Source organism: Ciconia boyciana, chromosome 19 (assembly GCF_034638445.1).
Source record: "Ciconia boyciana chromosome 19, ASM3463844v1, whole genome shotgun sequence".
Classification (NCBI taxonomy): Eukaryota; Metazoa; Chordata; class Aves; order Ciconiiformes; family Ciconiidae; genus Ciconia; species Ciconia boyciana.
The window spans coordinates 127,099-151,293 of record NC_132952.1 but is presented as its reverse complement, the minus strand read 5'-3'; positions in this window follow the sequence as shown (position 1 = coordinate 151,293).

Here is a 24,195-nt window from a genome sequence, read left to right as displayed (position 1 = left end):
ATCACATTTGAGTCTGCAGCACTACGTCAGGGGAGTCCCTGATTGTAGCCCCTGGCTGGCTGCAGTTTGTCATATGACTGAGTTTCATAAGATGCCTTCAGTTCTCTGTGGCTTTAGTGAGGAACTTTGACAAAGGCTTTTGAAAGACTGAGTAAATTGCATCCTTCACAACCAGTTTGCTGACACACTTAAAGCTGGCAGAGGAACACAATTTTCCTTTAAAGAGGACATGCTGGGTTCTCTGTCTTACGCGTCATAACCAGTAATGAAAGTCGAGCATGTTCCCTGCACACTTGCAGGCTTGTTTAACTCTTCTTGGTACATTGCCTGCTGTGAGATGCACGAGGGAAGACACCAGATTGCTAATAACCTGAGCAATTCTGCAGGCAAAACAGGTAAAAAGGCAGTGAACTGACCTAAACCAAAAAAAGTCTGATTCCAAACGAGGAGGAACAGATTTTGAGGGGTGAGTAGGTCTATAAATAATGTTTTTTTCTTAGCTAGAGATCACATTTACAGTTTGCCCTCCTAGAGTTTTAAAAACAGTTAGCTGAGCAAATTGGTAATTAAAAGGTACATAGCTTGAAAAACTAAGTGTAAACACCTGTTAAATATTGTTTGTAGCTAAAGCTTGCATAGTTAAGTATAGCTGTATTTACATGCTAACAGAAATGTCTCTGCTTTTCTTTCTCAATTCAGTTGGTTTAATTAAAGTCAAAGATATTTCTTCATCACACGGGTGGCTGATGCTGGGCTTCCTGAACATCACATCCTGGCTGTAACATGTGCTTTGCTAGTACTGTCAGTAAAAGCTCACTGTTCCCCTTGTTTAGATCTTACTCCATAAGAGAGAAGGTAAGAGTAATGAATTTTAACATCAAGAATATCCTCCTCATTCTTTAATCACAGATGAAATGCACTTGCTCACTCCTCTCCATGGAGGTTGCCTAAAGAGGTCCTCTTTCAACTTTACATCCTTCAGGATCATCCCAAATCCATCCTCCCTCTGTGACAATGGAATAACTTGACTTCTGCTATAGTCTGAGCTCCCCAAATGACACCTTTTGCAGAACTCCCTATGCAAACTCCCCTGCATCAGAAGGAAGTCCTGTCTTAGAGGGCCTCACCTGTTTCTGTTGGCATCTATTTATATGCCAAGCTTGGAGTAATCTTTAGAGTTTTTTTAGGGGTTCAATTATACAATTTAGGTACATGATTAGATTTGTGCTTTATAGTTAATAGTGAGTATATGTACAAATAAGCATGTATTTCACCTGTGACTTAAAAACAGGGAAAGACTGTCTCTTAGCATGACAACAATCTTATATAAAGGGGCAAGTCTGACAATATCACCATCTTTTTTCCTCTGTCCCACTGACTATAACTATTCCCTTCCTGGTCACTGGAGTAGATTTTTCCTCTTATTGTTTATCATGGTTAGCTAACTAGGCCACGTACAGATACCTTTGTAAAGGCTCCTGCCTTTTCCCTGAAGCATGTGCATCAGTGTGCAGGCACAGTGTAAGACACATGCTACCCTGCGCTGAGATAGTAAATGCCTGGCCAGAGAAAACAGACCCACATGGGAATGCATTCAGGCTTCCCAAACCTCGGCTATGCACCCCAGAACATGGCTGGGCAACACACGTCTCACCAATCCTGGCTATACCTGGGAGGGAAGGCTATGGGGGATGCTTATCAAGCCCATCTCCTGCCAGGACAAGCAATCACAAATCACGGGAAGAGACAGTGATCCCAGAATGGGAAGAGTCAGACTCAAGCCAAGAGGTGCATCCCACAGGTGAGGAGTTAGCTGAGGTGGTAAGTGGAGGGAGTGGGATGGGAGGCACTGGAGGTAGCATGAAGGTGGTAGAATAGAAGACTAGTTTCAGGAAAGACTGGACACCATTGAGATAATACAATTAAATAAATCTTGAGTTAAGGCTACAGTAATGGACGACCCATATCAAAGGGCGGTAATCAGTGGGTACAATCAGACTGAAGTATGATCAACTTAGAGTAACAATCAAAGTATCCCAGGGTCAAGCAGCAGACTGATACAGTTCAATATCTTCATATGCTTTCTGCATGATAACTCAAATGCACCCTCACCAAATTTGTAGACAACACTAAATATGAGGAAGTAGCTGGCACATGAATGGCAGAGCTTCAGTCCAGAGGGACCTCAACAAACTGCAGGCCTGGGCCAACAGGAACCTCACAAAGTTCAGCAGCTAGGAAGGCCAAGCTCTGTACCCAGGGCAGGATAACCCCTGACATCAGTACAGGCTGGGAAGCAATCGATCAGCCCTGCTGAGAAGGACCAGGAGGAGGACAAACTGAACATGAGTCTACAGTGCACTCTCATGGCAAATAAGGGAAAATACAAACTGGGCTACACTAGGACTGTGACCAGCAGGGAGAAGTTATCATATCCCTCTACTCAGTGCTTCTGTTGTTGCATCTGGAATACTTTGTGTTCATCCATCCCTCAAGCACCCTCCCTGCACCCAAAACAAGAAGGATAGGAAAAAAAGAACAGAGCAGGTCTGGCAGAAGGTAACTGAAATGTCAGAGGTCTCAGACACATGGCCTGAGGACAGGCGGAAGGAGCTGTTTTGTTGTCAGACAAAGAGGATGCTGAGGGGCTGGTAACCACAGCCCACAAATACTTGAAGGGCAGTTACAACGAGAATGAAGCCAAACACCAAACAACAGTGATACCAAACAACAAAACAAGGGCCACAGAGACAACAAAGCTTCAGGTAGGATATTAGGGAAAAATGTCAACATAGCATTAGGTCTTGCTCAGTCAGGTCCCACAGTGACGTCTAAGACATTTCCCAAAACATCTGCTTTTCTCCAGACCCACACTGCTCCATGCAGAATGCACATTCCCAGTCTATGATCTTGCATATCGCGCTCTCATCTGCACAGCTAATACCTATTAGGGTAATTTTTCCTCAATATTTTTTGGTGTGGAATTCTACTTACCTGAAACTTTTCACCAAGCAAATTTCAGACACGTACTTGAGACCTGTTTATACAGGAAAGGAAATGAAAAACGAAGCAGCATATTAAAATTAGTCTGCGAACAATCAGTGCTGTGTAAGTTGGATAGTCAATGACACAGTTTGGGATACTACCTACTTTGTGAACAACTGATAGAATAATTTTTGATAAAAATATTCATACAAAGTAAAAAAAGAATAGATCACTATGGTAGCTAAGGGTGGAAGGGAGGTGGAAAATGCAGTAGAAAAGGAAGAAAATAAATCAACTAGTAGCTGAAAATGAGTATCAGCAAAAGAGAAAACGTAAGAGAGGTAGAACTAGTTTGACTCATTCAGACTAGACAATATTTTACTTGTTCTTAAAGGTATCACAGGGAATGAATGCAAACTGAGAGGGAGATGTATGCAAATTCATGTAAATTTATATGAAAATCAGCACATACCATCAGTCTCTTGGCAAGTTACCCAATGTCTCTGTGCCTTAGTGACTGTATATGACTAAGTAGGAGGTTAAAAGTGAGCAAAAATATAAATGTTGCAGTACATTACAACGAGGATCCACCGCCCTGGGACAGGAGCTGATAGACTGCATTTACACAGAAAAGGCTGGGGATATATTTCTGCTGCCCTTTTCTCACTCCAAAATTAACAGCATATCTTCACTTTGTCCACTGACAGCATGGGAAAGCCAGGTACACAGGGCAGAGGAACAAGTCAGGGGACTAATACATACAGTTGAATTTGTTGGTCATTACCACTGCTTCTTCCTCCAATGATTTTACTGCTGTGTGGACAGAAATGTTCTATGTTTTGGCTTCTCCAAGACCCATTCAAAAGTGTCTGTGTTTGTACCCTCACATGCATGTTTCTCCTGTATTTTAGACTCTATTTAAGGATTCAACTCTTCTGTTTGTCAATATCATTCCCTACACCCACATGAAGAAATGCTAATAGTTGTTTATTCTTTGCTTTTCTTTCCAGATCATTTATTTTTAAATATTCTCTCAGAATGAAAAATTTATGAATGTTCATCACTATGGGCTTCATCCTTATCGCCTGAGACCAGTGGTCCTTGCATGTGACATCCAACCAACAGGACTAAATTCTCTCCCTTTCTTGTAATGGAGTAAAGCAATTTATTAAGGGGTTTGGGGTTTTGGCTTTTTTTTTTTTTTCACCTTCCTTCTGATTTGTTGAAACAGCTTTGTATGAATTGTTCTGGGAAACTGAAGTATTAAAATGTGTAAAGCTACTCATCTGAGGACACCAATAACTCCACCAGGACACATCTGCTTGGAAAGTGTATGTCAGTACCAACACCCAGCTTTGAAGACTGAGCAACCATCTGAACATCTTCCTGATTCCTTTCACCTTCCTATCCTTACCTCTTGTGATGCTCACCTGTAGATTTTTCTGTTAGGATAGGATAAGGGACTGGAAGTAGCACAGGGCAGAAACTAGTATTTATAGTTGCCTATAAAATAGTAAGCACATTTTTTAGGGCTATTTTTTTTATTAAATAGATTGGCATGCATTTAAAAGCTCCACAGATAAAGGAGTAATGTGCATCTGTTTTTATGTGTACAATCAAGTGTTGAAAGAGGTCATCCAGAGAGGTTGTGCAGTCTCTGTCCTTGGAGGTTTTCGAGACCTGACTGGAAAAGGCCCTGAGAAGCCCTTTCTGACCTCACAGCTGACCCTGCTTTGAGCAGAAGGTTGGAGCAGAGACCTCCTGAGGTCTCTTCCAACCCAATTATCCTATGAATTTGTGAATTGCCATATTTCCACAAGCAAACTGTACTTTCAGCATATGGCAATGTCTGTTTTGAAGATTGTATTTCCCAAGTTTCAAAGCTTTAGCACAATAGCATTCCTCTGCCACAAGTTAATGGACAATCATTTTCAAAAATCCCAATGGACCCAAAAATCCCAATCACCTCAAAATCTTATTAGGACTAGGACAATGACTGGTAAAAACCCAGGTACTGCAGAGGCTTTGTGCTTCAATGGGCACGTGTATGCATATGTCTGCATTGGGTAGCACTAGCATGAACTACAGTCTTGTGTCACTAGACAAATGATGCTGCTCACCAGCTGACATAGGCAAGAATGTGAAGAGAAGGTGTCAGCCAGGTTCTCCTGGTGGTACAAACGTTGCTTGGACCAAATGATTTTTAAATCTGTCCCATCTTTGGAAATGCATGTGAGTGTCCAAATCAAGAACCATAAGCCTTGCTGCTTTTGCCCTGGCCCTGAATATCTAGTATGCCCTACATGCGCCTAGAAGGCATGTAGTGGAAGCGGAGTCCAGATCCAACTCCACTGCATATATATGATCCAGGTAAAGCTATTTTTAGATGATAGAGGGTTCCTAATGTATCAGCTATTTTCAAATTAATTTTAAAGGGTCCTATTCTTTCACCTCACCTTCTCCTGTACTGGTTTTGTTCAGAATTGCATAGCTTTCATTTAGACCCTTTGTTCTACTTTTTTCCTCTGGTAGCTTCTGGGATGTTATTTCTTTTTTGTTCCCGCCCCCTCCCCTTTAATCTGAGGGAACTCATCTCACCTTCTGAGTTTATTCTCTGCTCCTTTCATTTTGTAACCTGCTGACTGAACACAGATCTCAGTTAACTGTATTGATCCTGCCAAGAGAGTAAAAACAGTCTGGAAATGACATATGAGACACTGGAGCAGGTTGCCCAGAGAAGCTGTGGATGCCCAAACTCTGGAAGTGTTCAAGGTCAGGTTGGACAGGGCTTTGAGCAACCTGATCTAGTGGAAGATGCCCCTGTCCACAACAGGGGGGTTGGACTAGATGATCTTTAAAGGTCTCCCAACTCAAACCATTCTATGGTTCAATGATCCCAGGCCAGACCTTGTAGTAAGTCCTAGCTCTAAGCTTCATACAGAGCTGTCAGAAAACCTGTGAAGAGCTGTGCACCATTGCTGAAGAAAAGCTAAAGCCATTTTGTAATACACATCGAGCCCATGACTGGGGTCCTATTTCCTCTGTACCCAGTTTGCTTAGTGATTAGTATTTTTATCATATGCAAATGATAAACAGTTTAGTGTGGTCAGTTTTAAGTTAACACAATTTCCCTGTAGGACAGGTGGAGCACAAGAAATTAGTAGGAGTTTCACTAATGTTAAACTTGACACTCCATAGGCTGTTTCCGTAGGTTTGGATGTGGTATCAACACCATGACTGCCTTTGTAGAGGGTAGACAGCCCTACTAAGATAGCGGGTGCAAGGACAGCCCAGCCTGGTCAGTGGGACCTTCAGTCCCACTGGTCAGCGACAGGCTGCAGAGGAGCGCAGCACTGCACTGTGACCTTAGAAATTTATTTTTCAAAATGTCTCACACTTCCACCTGCCCAATGTAAAGCCTCTTCCAGAAGCTCTGTTAAGTATTAGAGAAATTTTCTTGCATTACCCAAAGAAGAAAATGTTCTTTGGTTTCAATGTGCAACATGTAGGAGAAACTAACCTAGGTCCTGCAACAGCATATCAGAGACTGCTGTTGGCTACCTCTTCTCCTGAGGCATGACCAGCATTTCCCTGTATTTTCTTCTCCTAAGTAGGTATCTGAAGAAGATGAACTGTAGGGTAGCAATGGGAACTTATGAACTTGAAGTGAATGGGGCAGTGAAGACCAAATAAATAAAAAATGCAGATAGATTGCTTTGTCATGGTGTGTTTGCTCTTGCAGAAAGTGCCACCCATGTCCCCTGGGCAACAGGGTCTGCAGTGTCTGCTCTTTCCCCAAGGCAGAAGTGGCTGCTCGTGGGGTGGAACAAAGACCTGTCTTCTGGGCCTTCGGGGTGGCATGCACAATGGAGCAGAAACATTCACCCAGCCAAAGCCCACAGCTACAGCCAGACTGCTGTCCTGGGCATATGTGAGAGATGCATTAGATGCTGGAGTGAGGCAGGAGCTCCACAACAGCAGCACAAGGTTAACATGCAAAATATATTATGTGGAGTTGGTTGGTACTGGGAACAAACCCCCATGGCTGTGGAAGAGGAGCACAGATCAGGAAGGAACCTTTATGGTTGTGAACCTAGTCCATAGGCATACTGCAACCAGGTGTAGCCCCACTGACAGGAACGGCAGCTTTTTACTACTTAAACTCTAAAGGTATTCCAAGCTCTCCTTCACTGACAGCCCTCTCATCTCCAGCCTTCCTAAGTTCATGGCTTGTTTCCTTCCCATATGCCATGGGCAGAGCAAATGCCCCGTAGTGGCAAGGGAAATGATAAACAAAATGGAAAGGACCATACTTGCCATAAATCAGGATAATCTCATTCATACAGAAGGTTACTCTGAAGCCTAGGGGCCAGCTCAAAGATAGCCAAGACTGGCTTATAAGCGGCAGTAATTCCCCACCCAATTTTTGTGGGAGCTGTGGGAGATATCTCAGGGTCTCAGTTATGCTGCTTGACCATTCTGGAGTGGAGCTGCTGTACAGAGGCTTTCCCCATTTTTAATAAGTGCATGTGTCATCTGCATCATGCATTGCAGGATCTTCTGGGCACACGGCCTGCTCATGCCCTGTACCCATCCCATGGCAACAGGGAGGAGGAAAGCCTCCTGCATTGGTAAAAAACAGTCCTGTGTCACTGGGCTGCTGAACTGCATCCATGCCACATTGGAAGCAGGGTGCCCTCCTCTCTTCTGTGCCTCAGTTTCACCAGTGTTCAGTGGGCTGAACATGGAGCAATGGTGTCCACTCTCTTCCCCGGCTGAGAGCCAGGAGATGCCACTGTTTACAGTGTTTAAATAGCACATTCAGGCTATCACCTGGGCAAGCTAATAAGATTTTAAGTCATAGCCGTAAAACCCAAGCCAATGGGAAAGAGTAGTCATTGGCTATATCTTTCAGCAATTAATCTTCCTTAAGGAGACTTCAAAAGAGCCATATTGATACACAACCAGTTGTCAGAAGACCAGAAGACTTTGGGGGTTTCCAAGACCTTACAGGAAAAAGCCATAACTAACCTGGTGTGACCTCACAGCTGACCTTGGATTTAATAGTAGGTTGGACTAAATCACTTCCTAAGGTCCCTTCCAGCTTGAAGAACTCCGTGATCCTCTCATCTTATGAAAAAAACAGGGAAAACCCAATCACAGCTCAGGAGAAGAGACAGAGTGTCTCCACCATGCTGTTACAGAACCTGGGTAAGTTTGTCCTACCTGTTGAAACAAAAGGAATTTTCTTCTCTGGATTCTGCAAGACTATTCCTTTAATAATTTCACATCTGCAGCATTTGTCCAAGGCTGCAGTTTTAAAAGATGCGGTGATGTGACAGCTCAGCACAAGGGGGAGGTCTTGCTTTACCTTGCCCTCCTCCAGAGGTGCTCAGCAGACACCTCAGTGGTGCTGGGCTCTCCTAGAGTAGGTTTGTGAGTTGAACCCCCTTGCAGAAAGGTTGACAAGCACATGAGCTACTGCAAAGGGGAAGAGGAACAAGAGGAGAGGAGACCTCCCCTCTTCAGTGGCAGGAGCCACTAGACTGGCTGAATTGTCCCTGTTACAGCCTCTTTTGTCTCTGCCCCCTGGCCTAACTATTGGGATCTGGGAGTGTCCCAATTTCAGAAACAGCTGGTGGACTGTCCCAGCACAGCTGCTCTTATGGTCTGGTCTGGCACTGGGGCCACCTCAGCTGAAGGCACTGTTACTCCTCTGCCCCTGGCAGCCTGCTCCTGTTTCCAGTCCAAGATGGGCTGTCCTGCACTAGCCCTGCACAGTCACTATGGACCTTATTTATTCTGAACCACAAAGATTAAAATGCAGATGCCTCTTCTGAGACCAGGGAATTGAGCAAGGCTGGAAGGTTGTGTCTCAGAGTAGTCAGAAGCTAACTCCTATGGCAAAAACATGCCATGGTGGTACTCAGGGAGACAATGTACAAGGTTGCATCTGGGCACAAGGTCATGCCGCTGTGCGCACTCAAAGACCAAGATACTCCTGGGCAACCCCAGTTTTATATCTTCCAGTCTCGAATAAACTATCATGGCTGAAGGTGCTCCCACACTTCTCTGGAGAAGGGGGTCCTCAACCCAATGAGAGGAGCAATTCAGCACTGCATGCTGGAGGGCGACAAAAATGTCAGTTAACCCTTTTAATTGCCAGTTGCTGCCCTAGACATTGTCATTCCCAGTGTCTTCAGGCCAAACCATCTGATTCTGACCTGTCCAGAACAGAGCACTTCTCCCACAGGGTCACTTCTGCATGCCAACTAGTTTGGCTTTACCTTCACCAACAACAATGCTATTTGGTCACCTTTCAGTCAGCTCAGCCTCCTGTGGCCATGCATGTGCAAGGATAGCTGCACTGGGCCTCCAAGTAGCTCACCTGGGACAGCTTCTGACACAGCGAACTCAATGTTTTTCATGTCATAACTCTCCTCTCCAGATCTGCCCATCTCAGAGACTGTTTCCTGCCTCATTGCCACACCTGCTAAACCAGGGTCCCTCACGTTGCTGTCTGTGCTGGAAATCCTACATGTTCACTGCAGAGAGACTGTTTTTTCAGCATTTATTGACTGTGCTTGCTGAGGCCAAGCATTCAATGTTCAGACTTTTGCAGGCCAGTCCACTCCTAAAATGGAGAAATGCCTGAGAGTTGCATGAATCCCAGCCTCAACAGTGCTCAACAGTGGGCAGTATGAGAGGCTGGAGTCCCTGCTTGGGAATTTCACTTATGTTGCTTTTGACTGGCAAATTCAAAGGTGAAAACTGGAGTTGACAGTTCAAGACATTGCCACTGCTGTCCTCAGGGGTACTTGCCACCCTTCCTGGTAGGCAGTGCGGGACATGCGTAACCACAGGGCCCTCATCCTTGTCTTCTTGGGACCAGCTAAGACAGATTTTTAAGTTTGAGACCATCCTATTAAGTACTATGGCTAGTCATAGCGTGCCACTCAGATGCCTGCTATAAATGTCTACCTTAAAACATGGAAATGGTGCCCTGGGCTCCCCTGGGTTTCCTTATTTGATCTCTGCTGGCTGCTGAAGGAGCTTTGGGTGACGAGGGCATATGGAAACAACTACATGCAGATATCTGGAAGAAATTACATGGAGTCTTCACCATTGACCCCATTCTTCTCAGCCATCACCATCACCTGGTCCATTGGGAAAGCAAAACAAAGAGGTTACCAGTGGAGTATTAGCTCCTGTAGGAGCAGAAGTGACCACAGCCAAATGGAGATGGTTCCCAGCAGCGCTCTTCAGGGCTGTCTCATCTCAGGTGGGACGTCAGCCCTGCTTCTCCTAGAGGTCTGCTGGAGACTGGGAAAATAGCAGATATAACATCAGACCACAGGGGATAAAGACAAGTCAGTCCTCTTTGATTCACACAGTCATGATTTACTCTATTTGTGCTCCATGCAGCTCACTGAGCACCTGACACCACAAGCCTGCTGCAGCTCTGGGCTCATTCTCAGCCCTCATCCTGCTCTTTTTCCCTAGTGAGGTGTCCCTGCCCTCATGTTCACCCACCATCAGACCTAATTTTGTCCAACCGTCAATCCCTATCCCTGCCTATGCTGGTGTCCTGCTGCCCCCACAGTGTCCATACCGTGATGCCCAAGTCATGCCCTTTACTGTGACTCCACTTGCTCTCTGCCAGGATGAAAGTCCACTTGTATCCAGTGACACGTGAAGACCAGCATTGTTCTCTGTTTACCTCCAGAAATGGAGAGATTTTGATCTCCAGGCTAAACTGGCACTTCACTGTTATAGACCTCCACACTGGCTGCTGGTCTCTGCAGTGAGTCAGGAGAACACAGAGAAAGGCTTTTCACTGGCTCCCCAATGATGGGTTTGTACTGCTGTGGCCCACAGTGATGTCTGGGACATGTCCCTGTGCACATTTACAAGCAGTGACAACATCCTCCTGACCTGGCTGGTGGTGCTTCAGGGCAACGCTGAACCGGCACAGGCACACAGCACGTGAGGAGTTAATAAAAACTGCTGGATTAAAATCATTACATTGTCACTGAAAAACCCTGCTGTTAGCCACAGGGAAGGACCTTGTCTGCAGCTCCCTTACAATAAAATGAAGGGTAATTTAATCCAGTCACCTGCTGCTGACCTATTTAAAGTACCCAGAGGCAGGGCAGAACAGGTCGCTGATGATTCAGCTCACAGCAGCCAGGGTCAGGCTGCAGGTGAGGCATCCTGGTGCCACGTCTTTGGGGAATGGGGTGCCCACACCTTCTTCTCAGCCTGGACAGTGCAAGCAGGCAAGCTGGTGCTGCTGGCAGCATTGCTCTGCCTCTGCCCCTAGTCAGGCTTTGTGCCGTGGGTGTGTTGCTTGGCGGAGGCTGAGGTGCCTGGCAAGTGATGGGGCTGCACGAGCCTCACCACCACCAGCTGTACTGAGGCTCAGGGAGGTCGCTCCCCAGCACAGAGAGCCCAGCCTGTGCATCCAGGCTTTGGGGAGCCCTGCACATCCTTCCTCAGCACCTGCCCAAATTGCCCCACTCTCCTTTGGGCTGGGGAAGGGGAAGCTTCCCTCCATTAGCTGCCACTGAATCTGCAGCTTTTCAAGCTTTGCTTTTAAGACTTGAATAAACTCTTACTCACTCTTACTTGCAGTGGCTTGGTTTGCACAACCATGGAAATTGGCTGTAGTGGTTAACAGTATGCTGGCATCTAATTGGCTTGAAAGTCAGCCTTGGAGGTATTCAGAGACCAGCTCCAGCATCCTGTAATATGCTACAGGATATTGCTCTGTTGAGAAGGGGTGCACAGGTGCTATGAAACCCCTCCCTGGGGTCATGCTGGTACCTAGGAGGAATTGCCTGGCTGGGTTAGGTGGCTCTTCAGGGAAACATAGAGCTCAAGCCTTCTGTCCACTCTACAGAGGATATACAAGGATATTAAAAGGTTATTATGACTCTTATAATATTCAGTGTTTGCCAGATCTTGGAGTCCCATGATGACTGTGGGAGAAATGCTGCTTTCATTAAAAAATTTGGAAAGCTTTTGCAGCCCCATTGGCACAGAAAAAAGGCAGGTGATGCAATCTCAAGAGCTCCAAAAGCCAGCTGCCTTAGAAACTTCATATTTCTAAGCCAGTTATGGTCCTCCAAGCTGCGTATTTCTTAGGACATGCAGTGCCATAGGTCTTGGTGAGTGCAGGTGGCCACAGGGGTCAGTCACTGTTGCTGTGCATCCTGCCCTCTCTGCCAGAGCTGGTGGACCCCAGGACAATTGTTGCACGAAGCTGCTTCCACAGTCAGCTGCTCCCCCATCCACACGTGCACCCAGTCCTACACGGTGTGCACGGTGTGTGTCATAGACACACAAACACTCAGGTGTGCAAGTTCCCCCTGTGCCGGGCCCAGCCTGCAGGATGACAGTGCTTTTACCAGGTAGAGTTGTACTTGGGAAAAAGGATGACCCAGGGGTGTTGTGATTTCCCTGGAGATGAAGAAGGTTGGTTGGAGAGTGTATGCTTGATACTGCATCCAGCCAGTATTTCTGTGCTGGTTGCTCTCAGCCCTCTCCGGGGTCACTGCTTATCCATGCGCACCTTCAGTTCAGGCTGCCAACTTTCTCCCACCCTGTAGCTTCTTTAAACCCTTTCTCTCCACCCAGGCAAGCTGATATTCCAATTTTACCAGCCATCTCCATAGCTCCAAACTATTCTGATTTCTCTCCCCATTGGTGACAGAGTGGGGGAAGGTAGCACATGGGAGGCAGGGAAGGAGAGTAATGGGGTAGTCCTGGGCATGTGCAGGGTGAGGCCACCATAGGGACATCTGGGACCACCTGTAGTTTTAACTCATTCTGGCTGGAACCAGTCAGGGTATTCATCTTGCCAGGCTCAGTCTTATCATGTCTGAGGAAGCTAAAAAAACCCCGTGCTGGCCATGTCGGGGTGATGGAGCTGCTGCGTGGGTAGAAATCGATGGGGAAGGTAATTTATCTGTGAGAGCCGGTGACAGGGAGATCATGGGGACAGGGTTGAGAAGAGTTGCACCAGGGCTCCCTGCAGTAAGGGAGGACAGTCTGTGTGGCTGTCTCGTGGAGAGGGATGTTGTCAGCTTGGACTTACTGGAGACAAAAAAATAGCCTGAGTTCCTGATGAGGCCCAGAGCCCCTCAGGATGCCTCGAAGCATCTTTGTCACTGTCATGCATGCTGCCTGCCCATCACTGCCTGCCTGGATGAGGATGGTGCAAAAGAGCTGTACATGATCTTTCCAGATTTTTCTGTCCTTGCCTTGAATGTGCTCTTCTGTCATTGAAGGCATTAAGTTTAATACTGGGCTGTATTAACACAAGCATAGCTGGCAAGTCAAAGGAAGTGATTTACTCAACACTCATGTGGGCACATCTGGAGCACCATGTCCACTTTTCGGACACCCTGGTATGGGAGAGGTGTTAAATTGTAATGGGTCCAGAGGAGGGTCTCTGAGATGGTTGGAGCTGGAGCACAGGACATATGAGGGGAGCTGAGAGTTGGGTTTGGTCTGATAGAAGGAGAGGAGGCTGAGGGGGACTTAATAGCATATTCCACTGCCTGAAGGGGCTGGAGAAAGGACAGAGCCAGACTCAGGTGCACAGAGAAAGGACAGCAGCAATGGGCACATGTTGCTGTATGATGGGACATACAGGAAAATTTCTTCAACTTGAAAGTGGACAAGCACTGGAACAGGGTCCCAAAAGTCTCTGTTGGAAATCAGGTGAAATGAGTCCTACCCTTGAAATCAGGTTTCCTGTTGTTTCTTGTAAGGAAGATTAGCACCTTTCAATTTTCAAAATGCCTACAGGATTCCCGTATCTTCACTTGACTCCATGAAAAAAAAGCTGTATTTCAAAATGTTAAAAATTGCACTGCCAGGCCAGGCTGTGTCTTTTTAACATACTTGTGATTGTGTGTATTTTTCTGCCTTACCTGTGAAGGGAAATCATCATTTCTAAGGGACTTTGCTAGAGGCAAGAGGTGGATTACTAGAGCTGTGTCCTTCATTTAGGAATAATAGCTATTACACTCCTTGTTGCTATGGGGCCGCAATTTCCAGAGGTGATACCCATTATCAGAGAACTGGCTGCTGGCAAGCAGTTAATGAGAGAGCTTTGAAACGGCTCAGTAAAAATCCAGCTTCCCTGCAGACTTCTGAGACGTGTATGAAAGAGGAAAGGGAGCCAAAGCTGTATCCAGCTGTGATCTGCACAGAAGTGGGGTGGTGGGGGCTTCACTATTGCTCCATGGACTGAGGCAAACCCCTTTCAGACCCAGCGCAAGAGGTTTTTTTGCAGAGCTTTAGGGGCTCTGCTGGCCTGTGGCAGGTCAGGGCTCTCTGCTCTGAGTCCAGACCTCCTCCCTGTGGCCTGAGCCAATGCCAGCATCCTGCTGAGTCAAGAAAATACAAAGGTGTCTTTAAGCCATGAGAGGGCACATGTGAGAGCCGTGACATGGGGTGTGAAGGAGTTCTTTCTTACATTACAGGGTCATTCTTCCACTTGCACTAGGTTTTGGTCTCTTCACTGTGTCTTCCCAGCAGCAGAGAGGAGCTGGGAGAGCAGCAAATCCAGCTGGATGCACCTGCTGCCTGAATGGAGGAGCTGCACACCCACACACCAACCCAGCATCTCTCGGCAGCACAAAAGCATCTCACCAGACTGCAAAAGGGAAGCGAGGGAAATGCCATGGTCCTCCTGTTCCTCTCCACTGAACTACATCTGCAGCAGATATAGCAAAGATCCTTGCACAGAGGCATGTGGTTAGGCCTAATCCTCAGGGACAAGCAGTTTCTCTGAGGTCCAAGGCAGCTGGATGAAATAAGGCAACTATCACGCTTTCAGTTTTACTGTTTTTCTTCCTTTCTGTTTGTTTGTGCTGTGAGAACACTGATGGGAATTCACATTTGTCCTTCCCTTTCTGAGATGAGAAAGTCTTGATCTTGCTTTCTGACTGAGGAAAAAGAGAGGAAACCCAAAACATCAGGACTCTGCTGCTTCCTGGCAGAGCCTGGAGGGATGCCCAGGCTGTGACAGGCACCGCCACCATGACTGAATGCTTCTGAGCATCTCACTCTCACATGAGGTTCTATTAACAGTGCAAACACACTGTGCATCACAGATCCCATGCTAGTGGGTCCTCTGGTTGCATGAAATTCTTCCTGAAGCAGACATGCTAAAGATCCCTGCTTGGGATGCTAAACTTTTTTATATACCTGGAATAGCAAAGTTTAAATGCAGTGTAGCTCGGTGCAGCTTTAGAGAAGATAATGGGATGTTCCAGGTTGCCATAGTTATGCTCCAAAAAGTGGAGGAAATTTCCCAGTGTTTAAAAGAACAATTTCAGCATCAGCAGATCTAAAACATAAAAGAAATGGATGACACTTCATGGCCAGAAGTAACAGTCTCTGGCTTTTCATTTATTTTCTAGAATCAGCCGCTAGCATGGCATTTTCATGTTGTAACCAAGAGGGTTAGAAATACAGGTTTTCACTGAAATGGTGGATACTAATCACATGACTCCAGGACCTGCAGACTGAGGTAACTGTCAAAAATCTCATAACGCACAGTAGGCAGTCTGTAGTTTTTCAGTGGCAGAAAGATTGGACTGCCTCACGTGCGTTAACTACCTGCAGATATTCAGTAAGTTTGTGGCATCTAGGACATGTACGTTTGCTTTCTGTGTACAGTTTCAGGAGGAGGATGTTTTTGCATCAACTTGTTGGCAAGCCGAGGAAGAAAAAAAGGCATTCGCTGTAAATGCATTAAATAAATCAAACATATTGAAAGGAGTTTACTCTTGTCAGGGTGCAAGAGAGCTGTCTGCTTCCTGAGGGATGGGGAGACAGGAGCTGAGGACAATAACACAGTCAGCGGGGCAGGGACCTCACCAGCCAGGACCCAGCCCCGCAGTACCCAAGCAAGGTGAGCAGAGCAGCACCAGACATTGTGGCCAGGTTCAATCAAGAGTCTCCATCATCAGGGGAGCTGGTGTTGATGAGGCAGGTCCAATGTCAATCCACATGTCAGGGTCAGGATCAATGGAGTCCACAGCCAGGCATGAGAATGGGCACGGCTGCACTGAGGACTAGCAGTCTCACAACATATCTCAGGCAAGGACTAAAGGCTCAGGTCTTGAGCTTAAATGCAGCCCTTTGGGCCAACAGGCAGGGCATGTCAGTGGAGGCTCCACGTGAGGCTGGTCCGGGCCATTAATGGTCTCAGGGCCCTGACAAATCCTCATAGAACATAATGTAGTATATCCCATACTGTAGCATGGAGCGGCATTCTCCATTTCTATAAACTTTTGTTTGATTTTATCACAAATCTGTTGATAAACGGTTTTTCCATAAATTCCCAAATCCTGGGGTCATGGGATCATGACATGTTAAACAAAGGAGTAAAGCCAGTGTGCCTCTGTACTACTTATTTTGGAGAAGCCTTTGAAAACATGTCCTGGTTGTCTCCTATATTGAATATTTCTTCTGAGGCTTCTGACTCTTGCTTTCTGAATTCCTGAGTTGGGCAATGCCAGCAAATGGCAATGCTGGCCACCCCCTCCATCACCATCCAAGTCCGCACTGTTGCTAGCATGCCTGGACACAGGAACGTGCAGCCAGAGCCCATTTGGCACTCTGCTCTATCTTTTGACTTTCAAAGCTTGCTTCAACCATAAAAAACTATCAAGAAAATGAACCAGCTGGTAATGGGACACAAAGGCTGACAATGGTGCCCAGTAGGACACAAAGGACACCCAGCGGGATAACAGAGTCCCTGGCTGAGCTCTGCAATGTGGGACTGTGGAAGGGGAAAAATCCCCTTTCACCCCCACGCTGGTTCAAAGGCTGGCATTGAGAGCAGGGCAATTAGAGCTGCCAATTGCTTTTCCTGCTGCAGCTTCCCCTTTGTCACTGCTAAAAGACTGACAGCCCAATAACGAGATGATAGTATGGCTGAGTCCATGTCCCTGAAACATGCTCACTGCTCTCCCAGGCAGACAGAAAGTGCCCGGACCATTCATTCAAGAGCCTGCCTCAGTTCATTTTCTAATTCCTTCTTTCTCTTTAAGCCACTCATACATCAGGACCTGATTCATCCACTCAGACTGTTTCATTGGAAATTGCATAAGTAGTTTGGGTAAAATTTCACTCAGACAACTTCTGTTGGTTTTGAATCATCAGATACATAGAGCAGGAAAAAAGCCATTCCCACAGTGGGATAGGGTCTGTTTAAGCCCGATGTTCTGTGTGCATTTCACTGCCATACTTCACAGAGACATGATTATTCACTGCTTAGTCACTGGGCCTGTTTACTTTGTAGACAAAGGAACAGCTCAGAGGTGCTTTTTCTCCCAGTGTAGGAGCCAGCACACCTCTGAGCGCAAAAATTCACATCTGTTCCTGCTAGCTAGCAAAACCAAACCTTGACGAGTTCTCTGGATAGGAATCTGCTCTGAACCAGTGGCCTGGGCAGCAGCTCGGAACTTCCTGAAGACCTCTAGGTGCATCTTTTTTTCCTACCTGTGGCAGGAAAATGGCAGGAATACCCTTCAAGGCAGAGATCTTGCAGAACAGTACTGGGGAAAAGTCATATGGGAGAGCTTTTCCTTATGCACATATGGTGAGCTAGCCTTGGCTAACAGCAAAACTCCCACCCAGTTGCCCACTCATTCTTCTCCCTCAGCAGGAATGGGGGAGAAAACAGGAAAAAAACAATAGCAAGAAAGCTCGTGGGTTGAGATAAAGACAGGGAAGTCACTTAGCAATTACTGTCGCAGGCAAAACAGACACAATTTGGGGAAAAGTAACTTCATTTATTGCCAATTAAAATAAAATGTAATTACAAATATGGGTAGTGGGAAACAAAAAGACAAACATTAAACCAACACCTTTCCTCCCCCCATTTTCCCAGACTCAATTTCACTCCTTCACTCCACACTCCCCTACCCCCCCCCCCCCGCCCCAAAAGTGGTGCAGGGGGAATTGTGGACAGGGGGCCAAGGTCAGTACAAAGTGGTTCTCTCTGCTGCTCCTTCCTCCTCACTTTTCTGTGCTCCACCATGGGATCCACAAAGGCTGCAGTCCTTCAGGAAAATCTCCTCTAGTGTGGGTCCTTCGTGGGCTGCATTTTCTTCAGGAATATCCATTTTCCCTGGAGAGATTCACCCATGGGCTGCTGTGTGAATATCTGCTCTGGCATGGTCCCTTCCACAGGCTGCAGGGAATATCTACTGTGGTATGAGTCCTCCATGGGCTCCAGAGAATATCTGCACTACCATGGACCACCTCCTCCTCCTCCTCCTCTGACCTTGCTGTTCGTCTTTTGTTTCTCACTTTGTTCCTTCCTCCTCCCTCCATCTGGCATTTTCTGCCCTTTCTTAAACGTGTTCTCACAGAGGCATCACCAGCTTCACTGATGGGCTCAGCTTTGGCCTGTGGCGGGTCCATTACAGAGCTGACCGGAACCAGCACAAGGCAGCCCCTGACCTCTCCCCAGAAGCCACATCTGCAACCCCCAATACCAAATCCTTTCTGCGTATAGCCCCATGGGGTATGGGGGTATACCCATTCTGTGTATACCCCCATGGGCTGCGTATGGCAAGCCATATCCCCCAAATTCAGCTAGGGAAATGGGGATGGGAGAGGAACTCAAGAAGGAGGAGAAGACTGAGATTCTGGAAGAATGAAATGCATGGGGTGCCCAGCAGAATGCTGCAGGTGGGAAGGGGTTGTGTTTGGGGGTGATAACCTCATGCTGATGATTTCCAATGTCTCTGCATTAGCCCCGTTAGTGCCAATGACAAAGATTGTTTCTGGGCAGGGCTGGCCAACTAATTTAGCTGCAGAGAGCCTGCCAGGTGTTCTGGCTCACTGCTCCAGGAACAGCCTGCCCCATGCAAAGTGCCCGTGATTGCGGTGGTGTGTGGCTGGCTCCAGATGAGCTGGAAATGAAGAGGGATGCAGACAGACTGCTGCGGTGGTCCAGGACATGTGCCAGTCTTTGTGTGGATGGTGAAGAAGCCTAAAAAGCCCTCAGATAGCTGTCTGTTTTGGTTGTTTCCTATCTTGCTGGTCTCCTGGGTGCTTCCAGGTCAAAGCTATTTCACGGATTGACCTTCACAGCCTGTGGCTGTTTCACTTTGCTGTAACTGATGTCATGAAACACAAAATCTTCTGTGTGCAGTCACTTATGTGCAGTATATGTTCGATCGGGCAGCAGGGAGGACAACTGCTCTTTACCTTCCTGATTGTGGCTCTCTGGGTCAGAAGGATGCTCTGAGAGAGCAGCCCAGGAAGGAGAGACTGCCCTGGAAACCCACTCAGGACAGAGCGGGCACAAGCTCTTCTCACCCCGCTTCTGCCACATTTTGAGGTTTCTCTAAGATGGGACCCTTCTCTGAGCCAGTGGAAGGCCATTCAGTTGCAAGGAGGAACTGAAAAACATGAAAGTGAAACTTAAGAAACTCTGCTGAGCCAGGAAAGACTGAGACTCCTTTGTGGTTGTGAATACACAGGTCCTTTTTTGGGGGGGAAGCACAGAGCCAACAGCTCTCAGAGAGAAGGTCAAGAAATATGGGGATAATGAGTGAATTGCTGCAAATCACACTGAGTTGGAGACTGAAAAACCCTATTTTTTTTTACAAACTCTGCAAAAAAGGAGTAAAAATGAAGAAGAAATGGGATGACAATGTGTAATATGTAAAGAGCATGAGTTACCTGAATGTGCAATTCTTCTCTTCGGCTTTGAGGGAAGATCACTGCACAGACTGTGAAGAAAAGCCTGGGAAGGTTGGTAGCAGGGACAGAAGGAAATAGGAGTTCACAGAAATGAGGATCAACAAAACTGTGAGGAGCTTGATCTACTCTAATTAGTAAGGAGGTCGTCTGCAGCCCCGTTCACCAAAATTTGGGCACAATTCTGAGGCACAGGCACATGGCTGCATAGGCTCCTCTTGACTATTTTGAGCACTGTCAGAGCCTGGGTCACTACTGGAGATACTGAAATGAAGAGATGGTATTGAAGAGAATACCCTTACTTGTGAACATGTGAAGGCAATAGGATGGCAGGACCCCTGAGGTGCGTAATCTCCCTGGATTTGGTGCATAACTGGGGCATGAGCATGCCCTCCTCTTTGGAGAGCATTTATAATTGTACTTTACATGGTAACGGAAGTTCATTATTAACATTTCCAGCTCACAGTGTGTTAAGGATACCCTCCTCCCCAGCTTCCTATTTTCCACTCTGCTGTATTGTTTGAGACATGAAATCACCAGCAATACTCCCTTTTGGCTGCATCCCTGGACAGATGCTGCATTGCTTGAGGAGGGGTGAGGCGTGGACGATTAATCTGTGCTCAGAGAGGCTGACTGTTGGGATTAGTGCTTCAGATGCTCTTAACATCTGCAGCTCCAGGACAGCCCCAAATTCATCAGCACTGGAAGCTGGAGGGTAACAGCAAGGCTGGTAAGAGCTCTTATGGGGGGGGGGTTGCCTACTGAATTGCCGCTGCCAGGTAGCAAGACAAGAGGGAGATTTTATGGGAGAGGTGGCAGCCGTGCCATTATCTTGGCACTTCCAAATCTGTCTTACAGTTTCTTGGCTTTGTCTGTGATTCCCAAGACTAAGGAGGGTGGTGTTGGCTGTGTGGAGGGAGGAAGGCTGAGAAACCAGGGAGAGGGCTGGAAGGACCCTGCAGAGCAGGCACAATGGAAATGCGTCAGCCTTGAATGTCTCAAAGCTCCAGTTCCTTGTGCATGGGAGGTGGGATGAGGATGGCTGTGGGCCCTGGCAAGTCCGAGAGCTTGGGTCAAGCCCTTGCAGTAAACACAAGGTGCTGCCAAACCAGAGGTAGAGAGAGGGAAGGTGTTACTGGGGACTTATCTCATGTGGTTACTGTGGTTTATTTCCCTATCCAAACCCAGTCCCTCCCTGCTGGTCTGCTTATCTGAGCTGGGCTTTGTTACTCTGGGCTTTCCTCCTTGCACTGACTCAATTTTTTTTCCTGCACTAACTTTTTGTTTCTTTTCATCACAGGGTTTTGTGAGCCTTTTGTTTATGGAGACAGGCAGCACAGGAGATGAGAAGAGACTTCTGAGCAGCCATGGATGGATTACAGCTGCGGGTAAGGCTGACCTCGTGCAAATCACAACCTTCCACCATCCTTCAGAGTCCCCAGCAACTAAGGGGAAAGAAAATACCAGCTCCATCTATGTCTAGTGAGTCTGTTAGCTGGGAATGACTCCCTTGTCTGTCACTGCGGGGGAACTCCAGGAAGCTTTTCAGGATTAAGCCCAGAGAGTGCCTGAGCTCCTGGGTTAAGCTCCCCTGCCTCCCCTTCCTGCAAAACAGCCCAGCCTGCCCCCTCCCAAGCCCGCTCAGGGACAGCGGCTGGAGGCATGCAGGGGCTGTCCATCTCGAGTTAATCGCCTCCTGTTCAGATGTCAGGAGGAGATGAAGCTGCTATAAATAGATTGTGAAGCCCTCATGGTTTCAGCTGTGATTCACACACATGGCACAGAAGCATTAGGAAGAATTAACATTCAATCGCTCAGGCACTTTCCTGAGAGCAAATGCCATTCTGTCCCTGTCACTTAATCTCCTTGCCCAGGGGAGGTAAGGAGCACTTTCTGGAGGGTCTGAATGGGTCAAATCAACAGGGAAACCCGGAGCAGGACTTTCGGGGAGCTAAAAACAGCCACTTCAGCCAGAGCGACTGAGCAGCACCTGCCCATGATAAGCAGCTGCGTTTAGGAGCATGACAAGGCGCTCTTCTCCCACCTTACTGAGGCTGAGATCAGACGGTGTGGTTTTGTTATGGTATGCACATGTCGAGATGCCTGACAACAGCCTCTGGGACTGAGACAGCTTCTGGCGATGGTATGTGCAGGGGACTGGGGCTCTTTCTTGCTCTCCCTAACCAGTGTTAAGATCTGCCTCTGACTGAGCGGCTTGCAGGGTCTGTTGTAATCTGCCTAGATGAGCATGGTGGGGCAGGACAGTGTACTTGGGTGGTCTATGTGAAATCCCCATTTCTTCCCTGCTACATCCTAGTTTTTCAAAGCTCAGGGAAAAAAATGTAGCATGCAGCTAACCTAACCATGGGAAGCTGTGTGCACTTTTTCCTGCATGTGTTTGCATTCATTTGCATGTGTCTAAGTGCTTGGTAGCCTCCCTCCCCCTGCCTTGCTGTGTTTATGCTGTTGGCAGTGATGGTCACTGAGCGATGTACATGAGATGGAGAAACCAGCTGAAAGGGAGGTGAGACCAGACAGGTACTGGGAGTGGGAAGTGTGAGGAGTCTGCTTGTAGTTATCTATCCATCTGTTTGTCTGACAGTCTCCCAGATACAGGGAAAGAGTACTATTTTTCCTGAAAGATAGCTTAGAGGGTAGAGCATCTCCTCAGGGTCAGAATATTCCTCACACTTTTGCATATTTGGTGCCCCATCAATAAAAGAGAGATCCATGTCTCTAGTTTCATAGCATTGCCACGGTTTCATTGCATTGCCACTAGATTATGGGTCAGAGAATGAAAGAGACATTCAGGGCGCTCATCATCCACACAAGGTAAAAGGGAGTTTGGACTAAAGGATGAGAGTTCAGTGTTGGTATCTTTGGGTCCTCGGTTAGTGGTCTAGGGATTCTGGAGTTCACAAGATGAGCATATACCAGAAAATCTTTTCCTTTCAGGGAAAGGAAAATATTAGGGACCCAGGAATCAGGGTTTCTCAGTGAAGCAAGGAAAGAGGCAGAAAAATAGTCAGAGGAACTGCAGGTTGGTGGGGGAGTCACCTTATTATGATGGGAGTAAATCCAAGAAAGTCACCCCATGACCACTCCAGGGCAAAGAGGGCCCTATCCCACCCCTCGCTGCAGGAAAACAGCATCTCATTGCAGCTCTGGGCAACATCCTTCAGCATAAACTGAAGCCTGCCAGTGTGGGGGTGATTAAAGAGATCTCAATACACAGGCTTCTCCTTGTGTGGATATGATCTCCTGCCTACTAAGGCACTGTAGGAGGTTGGTATATCTAAACCAAACTGGTTTTGGTGTCAAAATGGTATTCCCCTATTTAGGAACACATGTCACTTAGTCTGATAGCTGGAATATGGACTGCATGTGTGCTCTGGCAAGCTCAGGTCTGAGTGGGTCTGCAGGCACCTGTATGGTCTTAAGCCATCCTTGAACTCTTAATTATGTTATGGAAGAACCTGAAGTAAGCTGCCTTCAGAAATTTATGTGGGAATGCCTGAACAGGCTAAAGGGCTTCAGAAATATTTCTGTTATTGTACAGAAAGTGGAATTGCAACCTAGAGTTTCAGCAGGGGCTAGATTCCCCAGCTGGATCCTTACAGAGCCATGAAGCCATGTAGAAGTCCGTAAGTGGCTCTGCAGATTCCCTTGTTGTGAAGACAAGGCTCAGTTGACTTGCAGAAGCTTTTGCATGAACTATCCTGTATCTCGAAAAAGAAAAAAAGGGCCATGTGGAAATCTAAAGGGAGTATTTTAGTCTGTCTATCCTACAAGTGAGTCCAGACAACCTGAAACAGCTTTGGAATGTGGACCATATTGGATGCAAATGGCAGGCCATATGTTTTACAACATTAATTGCCAAACTTTCAAAAGCACCCTGTTGACCTCCTACAGACAGTGAAAGAGCACAGCTCATGCTTAGACACCTAATCATTTGTCATCTGTTCCTCGTTTTTCTTCAACATTTATATGGTAGTATCACCAACCTGGATGGTCTCCAGTGTTGTGAGAGCTGCACAAACCCAAAATATTAGCCACTTTTCCAAAACACGGCATCTGTAAATGCCAAGCTTACAGATGGTACATGATATAATGGGAATTACAGGCACAAAATGGAAGGTTAAGGGCAGTACATGGTGAAAAATTCCATCATTGATCTTTTATAAGTTTTTATAAGCTGGATCTGCTCAGATGATCTAGCTGGTGGCTGCCATGAACAGATGCTGGACTCTGGAAAAAAGGGGCTGGAAAGATATCCAGGAATAAGTCATGATGGTTGAGAAGGGAGGAAATGAGAGCTGTAACAGAATCCTGCCAGTGTGGGCTGATGAGGTTTATCTGCAGGGAGGGGAAAAGGCAAAAGGAGTGGATGGTTTTCTTCTACAAGAACCAACAAGGCCAACAAGGGAAGGAGAGTAACGTCTTGCAAACCTAATTGGAAGACAAGAAGTC